Genomic DNA, 12,349 nt, shown 5'->3' with positions numbered 1-12,349 from the left:
AGAGATCTGGCACTTCCTTCTCAACGAACCCCTGACCATGACGTACACACTTTTTGCAGAATTTTAGCTTCTACTGTGCTTTCCTTTCCACTTGAACAAAACTCACTGGTTAATCCCATTTTCCCACTTCCGTTTCCCAGCGCTTTATCAAAATCACCAACACTGCAATCTCATGGTTTCTACTTAATTGCAGTGAAAGCACCTGAACTTTTTAACTTCTCTTCCCCCCTCATGGGCTTCCTTTTTACCCTGATGTGAGGGATATTTACTATCTTCAATAAGATCTCCTCACTACACAGAGAAGTGAGTTTTTGAATGCCTGCAAAATTATTGTCTCTCTAAGAGCGTCACATGTACGATCTCTTGATCTCTTTTGAATGCCCTTATCAACGTATCAAGGCTACTATGTTTCATCCCTTCAAGCTTAATATACGTTTGACCAGATTCCCTCCTTGGATTCCTGAAACATCGTCTGTAGGTTTCTGTTGGTTGTTCATATGCATATAAGAAGGCATTTTTCCACCTCATTATACTCCGAAGATATCGCCTCTGGTAGTGATGCAAATGCCTCAACAGCACTATGTACCAAATTCGTTTGGATCAATGATACCCACATGTTCACCAACCATTATATCTATATAGCCACATACTGAATTTAAATTTTGGATAAAGCTTCTACATCCTTCTCAGCGAACTTAAGCAATGCCTGGACAATCCCCACTAGGCCTTTGGCGGAGATGGTGTTGCTGTCCCTCACTGTCCGCATCAATACTCTTACTTTTCAACTCTACCTCTTCCATTTTAGTCGACTTTGAGATTTCAGTACCAACCTCGAAGGTCAGAAGCTGTCTCTTTCTCCCTTTCTTTTCTGACTATTCCCTTTCTTCTGCCAGGGTCTTGCTTTTCTTTTATTGAAAATATGCTTTAAAGCATAATTTAATTTCTTGTTCATGTTCAAGTTGCTTCATTTTCAATTGAATTTTAACCATTTACAAATATTCTGATGGCTTTCCTGGCAATTGTACGTGGTGCAGAATTGCCACAGATATCCCCCCTTTACTTGCAGACAAAGGCAACCTCAATTCCACATTGTGCCAAATTGGAAAGATTTGTCTTGTTCACTTTCTGAAAATCTTTCAAAGTGACTTCTTCCATCCCCAGTGACTGAAAGAGCCATTACTACAAAAGGAACGCCCTGTTTAAACCAACCGAATTCATACCTGCAAGGAAAACAAAAGCGTTCAACAATCCTAAACCCAATCTGGAATTGGAGATTCTGATCAATGAGAAGAGGTCTTCATTTGTTATTGACGAGGTCAAAACGTCTCAACAAATGCTGAGAAGATAGCCTAAATTCTAACCAAGTGCAAGGCGTTGCATTCCAGGTGCAATTCGATTGGTCAAATAATCAGATTTGAAGCAAAACACAATTTATTGATACACCATAGGTGAAATGTCGCGAAAGAAAGAATAAAGAAAATAATTGGTGGAGCTGTAATTCAACCGAAATGCTTAGCAGAACAATAGGTACAGTCATTATTATGAATGAACTGTTCCAATATAATTACATCCCATAAACACACCTTTTACAAAGGCATATTCAGAGAAACATATTGTCTCACATGCTTCAGCAGCAGGAATACACAAAGACAAAACTCTGACATAGTGCAGCAGTGAGTGATCCACTGCAGGTTCCAGACACTACTGAGACCCCAACAACAACTGCTATTTCTAAAAAACGAAACCAAAATATCTGCTTCTGTGGGAGATTGACTATAAGCATACGTTTGTTGTTTCAATTTTATTAAAATATAACAAAGGACTCACGAGCTGTTTATTTTGCGAGTTTTCATTGGAAAGCTATTTCCTTCTGTCTTAAAACATTGCTTCGAAAATAAAGACAAAAGTATCTCTTAAAGGCATTGCATCTTCACAACGGTAAATGTTACCAGTTCAACAATTGAAGTGATTCATCTCGCATTATTCAGCATTGCAAACCAGCACTGTGGCACGAGATAAAACCACAACTTTGCAAACTATATCGCTACTAAGTGGATACTTGAGATCAGGGCAGTTACTGAAGTCAGCATTTGCTCAGGAGAGTTTACACGCTTACAGAATTTCACGTGCAAAATTGCCAGCAACGATAAAAGCTAGCCCTTAGCCCTTCCAACACACATTGTTCGTTGGAATTTAAACAACAAAATAGGAGCAGCATAAGATCATTTGGCCCTTTTATCATGCTCTGCTATTTAATAAGATTATTGCTGCCTTGATTGTGTTTTTAATTTCTCTTTTAAACACACTTGCACCACAAATACTATCGATTGCTTTCTAATTTCCACTAACACTAATATATCTAACCATACCTTAAAGTTATTTAATGACCCCACATCCACCATCTGCCGGAAAGACAGTTCCAAAGTCATACAATGTCCCAAGGGAGATAAAAAAAGAACGTCTAATCTTTGTCCTACAAAGGCAAACTTTAATTTAAAAACAGAGACCAGTAGCTCTGGAGTGATGCACAAGAGAAACCATTCAAAAGTTCAAAAGACGGAGGAGCAGGAGTAAGCCAACGAGCCTATCGAATCTGGTCGATCGTTCAATAAAATCACAGCGATCCAATTAAACATAACTCTAACTTCCTGCCTTTCCCCATTACCCCAGATTTCCTCAGTGATCGAAAGTCTGTCTCAATCCTGAATATGTTTAATGATTCAGCCTCAACAGCCGTCAGTGCTAAAGAGTTCTGAAGTTTCATCACACTCTGAGAGAAGATAATACTCAATATCTCTGCCTTACATTGTCGTCACTTTATCAGACTTAGACTCTCCGACAAGGACAAATGTCTCTCCATATCAGAATTAAAACAAAGATGCTGGATGCTGGAAATCTGATGCATTCAAAAACATAAAATGTTGGAGAAACTCAGCACATCGAGTAGCATCTGTGGAGAGAAAACAGAGATAACGTTTAGAGTCTCGTGAGCTTCTGCAGGATTTCACCAGCAAGTTTTGCACATCTGTCCTGTCAATTCTTCTAGCAATCTTGTATGCATCAAGAATGTTTGCCTTTCACATCAACCTTTCCCAGATCATTCAGCATCTTATTTCTGAATATTCAATTTGTTCCTCATCACTCTTCTAAACACGAAAGGGTGAAAAATGCTGTCTGCCACAACCCATGTGTGGGTCTGCGTAGTTTAGTTGGCCGGTTTGCAATTCCGAGTAAGGCCAAGTGAGTGGATTCATTTTCTGCAACTGAAGTTTCCATGAAGGATTCTCCTTTTCAGAAGAATTCTCCTCTCGCCTTGCATGAGGGTGTCGACTTTCAGGTTAAACCACCAACAGCCATCTCTCTCTAATAAAGGAATAGCCCTATGGTTTGATATGTCTGCAGCAATTGTACTTCGAAATACAACTCAATTACTTCAGTATCAACAACAAAAATCGCTTCTGAAATTCACCCTTCGGATTTAATTGTCAGAAATGAATTACTTGTATGCACATGCATTCATGTATGCGTGTGCTGATATTTCATTCTATCAGCAAATTTTGGAGGCGTTCCTTATTGCGAAGCTTACGCCTTACCCAGGTGTTTTGTTTGAACTCTCTGTACCAGGTAAATGTTCTTTTTCACAATTATTCTCTCTCTCATGGAGGTGATTTTCAGTCATTGGGGTCCATGCTAAGCAAAGCTATCGTGATGTTATCCATTGTTTATTCATATGAGCAATATCCTCCCAATTTGATGTTTACACCCCGAAAATCCATCATGTTAGAGAAAAACAGAGAGAAATAGGGATGGATGCATCGGAGAGTTCCATTGAACCACTTCTACCTGTTCAATCTCTGTCTCCAGATCGCGAGATACTTTGTGAGCTGTTTAAGGTTTTGTGATGTTCTGATATTCTTTATGAATCAACAAAGGGGTAACTTGTTCAGTGCCATTTAGATATTAAAGCATGTAATGTTTGCATCGTTAGCCTTTTTAGCTATTTCACTTACATCTTCCAAAAAGGAAATAACTTTTGTCAAACAATACCATTCCTTTGCATCGCATTGTCAGAGAAAATGAAGAACGTAATAAATGGGAACAGCAGTAGGCCTTTCGTCCCGACGGGCCTGCTCCGACATTCTGTAAAAACCATGGCTGATTTGAAATTGCTCATATCCACTTTCCTCTTCTTTGCTCATAACTCTTGACTTCCGAGATGAACCAAAAGCTATCAATCTTAAGTATACATAAGGAGACTGCCCTCTCAACTTTTACAAGGAATCAGTGATCTACATAAATAATTCCATGCTATGTATCACGTTATTAGTGCCAAAGTTTTGATAAAGTTCTGCATGGTAGACGAATCACTGAAGTTAAATCACGTGGGATTGAGGATGTGCTTGCGAACTGGATACAAAGCTTGTTTAATAGCAGGGGACAGAGAGTGGTGGTGGATGGCTGTGTTTTGGACTCAAAGTGTGTTTCCAACGGTGCTCCACAGGGATCAGCGCTGATTCCAATTCTATTTGTCAGTTACGAAAATGATTCAGATGAGAATACAGAAGGCATGGTTCTTAAGTTTGCGGATGACATCAAAATTGTCTGTAAAGAGGGTAAAGAAGAAGGCAATCGAAGATTGCAAAGATATCTTGGTGAGTTGTGTCAAGAGACTGAGGAATGGCAGGTGGAGCATAATTTGAATAAATGCGAGGTATTCCATTTTGGTAAAACAAATGATGGCGGGACATATAAAATTTAAATTAGGGCTTTGGGAACAGTTGGAGAACAGAGAGACCTAGGGGTTCAGGTACATAATTTTTTGAAGCTTGTATCACATGTACAAAGAACAAAGAACAAAGAAAATTGCAGCAAAGGAACAGGCCCTTTGGCAGTCCAAGCCTGCGCTGATCCAAATCCTCTGTGCAAACCTGTCACCTATTTTCCAAGGATCTGTATCTCTCTGCTCCCTACCCATTCATGTATCCGCCTAGATACATCTTAAATGAAACTATCGTGCCCACCTCTACCACCTCCGCTGGCAATGCGTTCCAGGCACCCGCCACCCTCTGCGTAAAGAACTTTCCACGCATATCTCCCTTAAACTTTTCCCCTCTCACCTTAAAATCGTGACCCCTAGTAACTGAGTCCCCCAATCTGGGAAAAGCTTCTTGCTATCCACCCTGTCTATACCTCTCATGATTTTGTAGACCTTAATCAGGTCCCCCCTCAACCTCCGTCTTTCGAATGTAAATAATCCTAATCTACTCAACTTCTCTTCATAGCTAGCACCCTCCATACCAGACAACATTCTGGTGAACCTTCTCTGCACCCTTTCCAAAGTATCCACATCCTTTTGGAAATGTGGCAACCAGAACTGTACGCAGTATTCCAAATGTGGTCGAAACAAAGTCCTATACAACTGTAACATGACCTGCCAACTCTTGTACTCAATAACCTGTCCGATGAATGAAAGCGTGCCATATACCTTCTTGACCACTCTATCGACCTGCGTTGCCACCTTCAGGGTACAATGGACCTGAACACCCAGATCTCTCTGTGCATCAATTTTCCGCCAGGCTTTTCCATTTACCACATAGTTCGCTCTTAATTGAACCTTTCAAAATGCATCATCTCCCATTTGCCTGGATTGAACTCCGTCTGCCATTTCTCCGCCGAACTCTCCAATCTATCTATATTCTGCTGCATTCTCTGACAGTCCCCTTCACTATCTGCTACTCCACCAATCTTGGTGTCATCTGCAAACTTGCTAATCAGACCACCTATACCTTCCTCCAAATTATTTATGTATATCACAAACATGGATCCCTGTGGAACACCACTGGTCACAGTTTTCCATTTTGAGAAACTCCCTTCCACTACAACTCTCTGTCTCCTGTTGCCCACCCAGTTCTCTATCCATCTACCGAGTACACCCTGGACCGCATGCGACTTCACTTTCTCCATCAGCCTACAATGGGGAACCTTATCAAATGCCTTACTGAAGTCCATGTATATGACACCTACAGCCCTTCCCTCATCTTTCAACTTTGTCACTTCCTCAATGAATTCTATCAAGTTAGTAAGACATGACCTTCCCTGCACAAAACCATGCTGCCTTTCATTAATAAGACCATTTTCTTCCAAATGTAAATAGATCTTATCCCTCTGTATCTTCTCCAGCAACTTCCCCACCACTGACGTCAGGCTCACCAGTCTATGATTACCTGGATTATCCTTGTTACCCTTCTTAAACAAGGGGACAACATTAGCAATTCTCCAGTCCTCTGGGACCACACCCGTGCTCAAGGATGCTGCAAAGATATCTGTTAAGGCCCCAGCTCTTTCCTCTCTCTCTTCCCTCAGTAACCTGGGATAGATCCCATCCGCACCTGGGGACTTGTCCACCTTAATGTCTTTTAGAATATCCAACACTTCCCCACCTCCTTATGCTGACTTGACCTAGAGTAATAAAACATCTATCCCTAACCTCAACATCTGTCATGTCCCTCTCCTCGGTGAATACCGATGCAAAGTACTCATTAAGAATCTCACTCATTTTCTCTGACTCCTCGCATAACTTCCCTCCTTTGTCCTTGAGTGGGCCAACCCTTTCTCGAGTTACTCTCTTGCTCCTTTTGTATGAATAAAAGGCTTTGGGATTTTCCTTTCATTCCGTAGACATGCCATTTTGTCGACAGAACGGTTAAGAAGATGTTCAGCACGCTTGCCTTCATTGCTCAGACATTTGAATATCTGAGTTGAGATGCGATGTTCAATTTGTACAGGACTTTGTGAGTTCTCTTGTGGAGTGCTGCGTCAAGTTCTGATCACCCTGTTATAAAAGGACATTATTAAGCCAGAGAACGTTCAGAAAAGATGTTGCAAAGAATCAAGCGATTCAGTTGTATGGATAGGCCGGATACACTGGGATTTATTTTCCCCCACTGGAGCTTAGGAAGTTGAGTACTAACGTTATGCAGGTTTATGAAACCAATGTGCCTCCAGGTAAGGTGGTCGCCAGATGCCTTTTGCCGAGTTTGGTGTATTTAAAATGAGGGGTGAGGGTGTGTTTGTGGCATAATTCTAAGACAGGAGGAGAAAGATATATATATTTTTTAAAAGAAGTCACAGAATGGGAAACTTTTTTACACAGAGAATGGTTCATGTGTGGACCGTACTTGCAGAGGAAATGGTGGATGCACATGCAGTTACAACGTTTGAAAGGCATTTTCAAAGGAGCATGAATAGGAAATGTTAGGAGACATAGGTACCAAGCACAGGCAGGCGGAACTAGTTTACTTTGGGATTATGGTCGGCATGGACTAGTGGGACTGAAGGGTCTGTTAATGTGATGTATAAATCTATGACGCTATGAATGTGACCAGAATCGAAAATAAACACATTAACCCAGGATGATGCATGGGCCAATTCAAAATTGTGTATTCGACCATAAAGTATAGGATCATGTGTCAGGTGTTCAGCCCTTTTAGCCTGCTGTGCAATTCAAAAGGATCAAGGCTGATCCAATATTACTCACATCCATATTTCCCCTATACTCTGAGACGATGCGATCTCGTCTGAAACTCTGACGAGGACATTTCAAGCCCATTCATTTCCTTTCAATTAGATCACCTCTCATTGTTCGATGTTCTGTTGAGTTACGACATAAACAATTTTTGCAAGACTTGAAGACGTAACATATTCACCAGAAGTGAAAGAAAGCTGATATAATGTTTGGGAACAATAACGTATTTCTGTTCCTCTGGGGGCATGCCAATACCTCCGATCTGTGATCTTATTCAGTTTGTTTATTTCAGATAAAGTCGCATCTGTTACTCAGCTTTGTCATCTCCTTATGGAGGAGGCAGGTGAAATAAAGCAGCAAAATAAAACTTCAGTGAACTCAACTCTGGAAAGGTTTTAATCAATTTATTTTGCCCTCAACCAGAACAGATTGTTCTATAAAGATGGGATACTCACTGTTCTCAGAGGCATTGCAAATGAAGCCATCAATCTGGATACATTTCAACCTTATTCTGAGAATGGCACAACCAATAATTCTACTCATAAAGATCATTTACTATCCGGTTCTCTCTATCTTTGGCTTTCCTGGTAAGTCAACAATATCATTTGCTTTCCTGCAATTATTAGGAGACATAGAGTTATAGAGATGTAAAGGATGGAAACAGACCCTTTGGTCCAATTCATCCATGCAAACCAGATTTCCCAAATTAATCTAGCTCCATTTGCCAGCATTAGTTCGATACATGACGAAACTCTTCAGATACATTACCCCATCCAGATGCCTTTTAACTGTTGTAATGGCACCAACCTACACCATTTCCTTTGGCAGCTTATTCCATGCATGCACCACCCTCTATGTGAAAATGTTGCACCGAGGTACCCTTTGAATCTTTCCTCTCTCAACGTAAACCTATGCCCTCTAGTTTTGGACGCCCCCATCTAGAGGGAAAAAAAAATATCTATTCACCCTATCCACCCCCTGATGATTTTATAAACATTATAAAGTCACCACTCACCATTCAATACTCCAGGAAAATAGGCCCTTTCTATTCACTCTCGCTCTATAGATCAAACACAGAGACCCTTCAAAATTCTTGTCGATCTTTTCTGAGCCATTTCAAATTTCATGACATCCTCCCTTCCACAGGGATATCAGAATTGAAAGCAGTATTCTAAAAGTGGCATAACCAATGTCCTGGAGAGCCTTTACATGATCCCTGACTCCTGTACTTAATGCACTGACCAGTAAAGGCAAGCATATCCAACGACATCTTCATTATTCTGTCTACCGCCACTTCTGCCACCTGCAATCTGACCCCATTTCCAAGGACACTTTTCCCTCCCTATCTTTATATGCCTTCCGGAGGAACCGGTCTCTCCTTGACTCCCTTGTCCACTACACACTGCCCACTAGCCCCACCACCCCTGGCACTTTTCTCTGTAACCGCAGGAAGTGCTACACCTGCCCCTACACCTCGCCACTCACACCCATCCCAGGCCCCAAGCAAACCTTCCACATCAAACAGATGTTCACCTGCACATCTACTAAAGTGGTATATGGTATCCACTGCTCCCGATGTGGCCTCTTCTACATCAGGGAGACCAAGCGGTGGCTTGGAGACCGCTTTGTGGAACACCTACGCTCGGTTTGCAGCAAAGGGCTGCACCTCCCAGTCGTGAACCATTCCAACTCCCCCTCCCACTCCTTGGACGACATGTCCATTCTGGGCCTCCTCCAGTGCTACAACGATGCCACCCGAGGTTGCAGGAACAGCGCCTCATATTTCGATTGGCAACCCTGCAGCCCAATGGTATCAATGTAGACTTCACAAGCTTCAAAATCTTCCCGCCCCCGTGCACATCGCAAAACTAGCCCAGCTCGTCCCCGCCTCCCTGACCTGTCTGTCCTTTCTCCCACCTATCCGCTCCTCCCACCTCAAACCCCACCCCCACCTCCTCCCGAGGATCCTCATCCCTGCCTTCTCGACCTGTCCGTTTTCCCTTGACTGACCTACCCACATCCTAACTCACAACCTACACTCACCTTTACTGGCTCCACCCGCGCCTCCCTGACCTGTCCGTCTTTTCTCCCACCTATCTGCTTCTCCCACCTCAACCCCCAAACCCACCTCCTACCTACCAGCCTCATCCCCGCCTCCTTGACCTGTCCTTCTTCCCTTAACTGACCAATCCCCATCCTAACTCCCCACCTACGCTCACCTTTACTGGCTCCATTCCCGCCTCCTTGACCTGTCCGTCTCCTTTCCACCTACATGCTCCTTTATTCATCTTCCATCCACCTCCCCCTCTCTGTCTATTTATTTCAGAATCCCGTTCCCCTCCCCTATCACTGAAGAAGGGTCTAGACCCGAAACGTTGGCTTTCCTGCTCCTCTGATGCTGCTTGGCCTGTTGTGTTCATCCAGCTCTTCACCTCGTTATCTAAGCTACAATGTAATATGCCTGTGATGTTATGGATTGTAGAAATAGTTTAAGAAACCAGGCCAGTTACATCTCATTTAATTTTATTTTCATTTTATTTATCCATTAATTGCATCTTTTTGTATGTCAGTCTGTCTTTGTGTGGGAGTTCAGACGTGAAATAAAAACAATTAGATTTGAATCTCAGGGAGTATTAATTCTAACTTTACTCTGCTAGCGTTACTGTATTATGAAGAAATCGTTAAATCTCCCGCTTGACTAAAGTTTTCTGGTATCAGCCACTGCCATAGTCTGGTACTGGTTATTCAGAAAGTTTTGTTCACTATGATTTCGCGCAAATTGGAGGGTCATTGATTGTTTTTTTTTTTAACTATGCTGCGAATTCAAGGAGAAGGAAGGTGATTTTATTTGGTTGTCAATCTCCACTTTATAAGACCAGTAAACTGTTCTATGCATACCGACTGGAGTATATTTTGAAAACATTTAACCAGAGAATGTTGTATACAAACGAAAAATCACCCCTTTTATTCTTGGTATTCTGTGTTTTATTATTCCGTAACGGAAGACCACAAATTCATTTCGATCTAATTTTAAATGCCACTATGCACAAGGTTGAGTAGCAATGCCTTTTGGTATTTCCTCACAAAATTTTGTAGACTTTTTTGTTGTTTTCTGAGTGATCTAGTTTTACAACTTTTCTTTTCCACTGGACTTACAGCAAACCTGGTGACATTAATAATTCTCTCCAGGGGAAAGTGTGGCCTTTCTGACTGTCCTTCTACATACATGGTGGCCATGACATCAGCAGCTCTTCGGATCATGATCTTCAACGTAACTGTGCATCAAGTTTTCGGTTTTCACTTTAAACATTCAGTCTTCTCCTACACTGGAGTTTGTAAGTTTATCATCTACATGAGCTCAGTCAATCTGTACCTAGTAATGTGGTTCACCGTCTTCTTCACAGTTGATCGATATGTAGCTATATGTTGTGAGAGGCTGAAAAAAAAAGTATTGCAGAATGAGGACAGCAGCTGCAGTTATAATGAGCACCACTGCCTTGGCATGGCTTGCAAACATACCCTACTGGTTTTCATATGAACCTGAACAGGTAATTGATCATTTACAGTGGTGTTGTCGCACCAAGTTGAACTTCTTTACTTCTCCATCAGGTGAAGCATTCTTTTGGTTAAAAAGTACTTTCGTTGTTTGCCGTCCATTTTCTTTCATACTCCTGTTTAATTGTTTAACAGTCAGACGTATTTTAGTAGCCAATAGAGCTCGCAAAGCCATCCGGGCATGCAATAATGACAGTCAAAGGGACCCAGAGATTCAGAGTCGAAGGAGGTCCATAATTTTACTCTTCACTGTATCAAGCAGTTTAATACTTTTTTCAAAGATAACCAGTACTGCGCTTTTTCAAGGTCATTATGCAGCTTCTGCCTATATTGCCACTGAAACTGGCTATATGTTCATGCATTTAAGTTCATGTACAAATGTGTGTATTTATGCAGCTACACAAACTAAATTCAGACAAGAGCTGAAGAAACTGTTGGCATCCCCTTGGTCATGTATTCTGATATCAGTTAATTGAAAGAAAAAATGAAAAATATCATCATCTTTGTATCTTTGTGATCACTTTTCGCAGAACTTCATGATGCGCATAACTAAATCTCCGATATTTAAATTTCCTGATATGTAATATGACGATTCAATAAAGAATGATGAACATTCTTCAGTTCAATGCTATTTTTCGTGAATAACGTTATGTGACTTTATTGTGTCAAGTAAAAATGATGGACTATTTTTCGATTTTTGGCCAGCATTCAAATCATTTAAATATGCAAGTGGAAGGTTCTACTTTGATAAACGCATGCCCTGTCGTTCTCAGATGGAAAAAAAATGCACTTTATGAGAACTGTTTGCCAACTGCGAGTTCTAGGCATCTCCAAGTAGGTACAACCTTGACATATGCACATACATGTGATGAATAATTATGACATCTGATAGTCTCTACAGCTAAGAGCGACATAATTTCTGAAAGATGAATATGTCTACGACTGTTATAATAAATAATTCAGAACTAAAGATTTGTGCAGTACAACAGACTAGATTGCTGGTGATATATTCCCTTCCAGTTACTCCAAATACACTAGCATAGATATTACTAAACCTTGTGGATTATAAACACAATTTCATATTTATCAATGTTACCAGGACAATGGGTTTTGCATAATAACAGCATAGGGTGACAATAACTGTGAAGAATGTCCTTCCTGGGTTGCCCAGCTAGCTAAAACTCCTATTGTCACTAAGTCAGGGTATGATGTTGGGAAATGTTCAAGAGAAGACACAATGCTCAAACTCTCGAGATCAGAGGTGCACAT

At 41.3% G+C, this 12,349-nt stretch overlaps 1 pseudogene; it reads left to right on the top strand.

Annotated features, from left to right (window-relative positions):
* The first annotated feature begins 6,974 nt into the window (after positions 1 to 6,974).
* LOC125487992 lies at positions 6,975 to 11,568 on the top strand (annotated as a pseudogene).
* Positions 11,569 to 12,349: the final 781 nt, after the last annotated feature.

The sequence above is a fragment of the Rhincodon typus genome, chromosome 48 (genome assembly GCF_021869965.1).
Source record: "Rhincodon typus isolate 14 chromosome 48, sRhiTyp1.1, whole genome shotgun sequence".
NCBI classification, from domain to species: domain Eukaryota; kingdom Metazoa; phylum Chordata; class Chondrichthyes; order Orectolobiformes; family Rhincodontidae; genus Rhincodon; species Rhincodon typus.
Note: the sequence above shows the minus strand (reverse complement) of the source record. Positions and strands in the feature narration are given on the sequence as shown.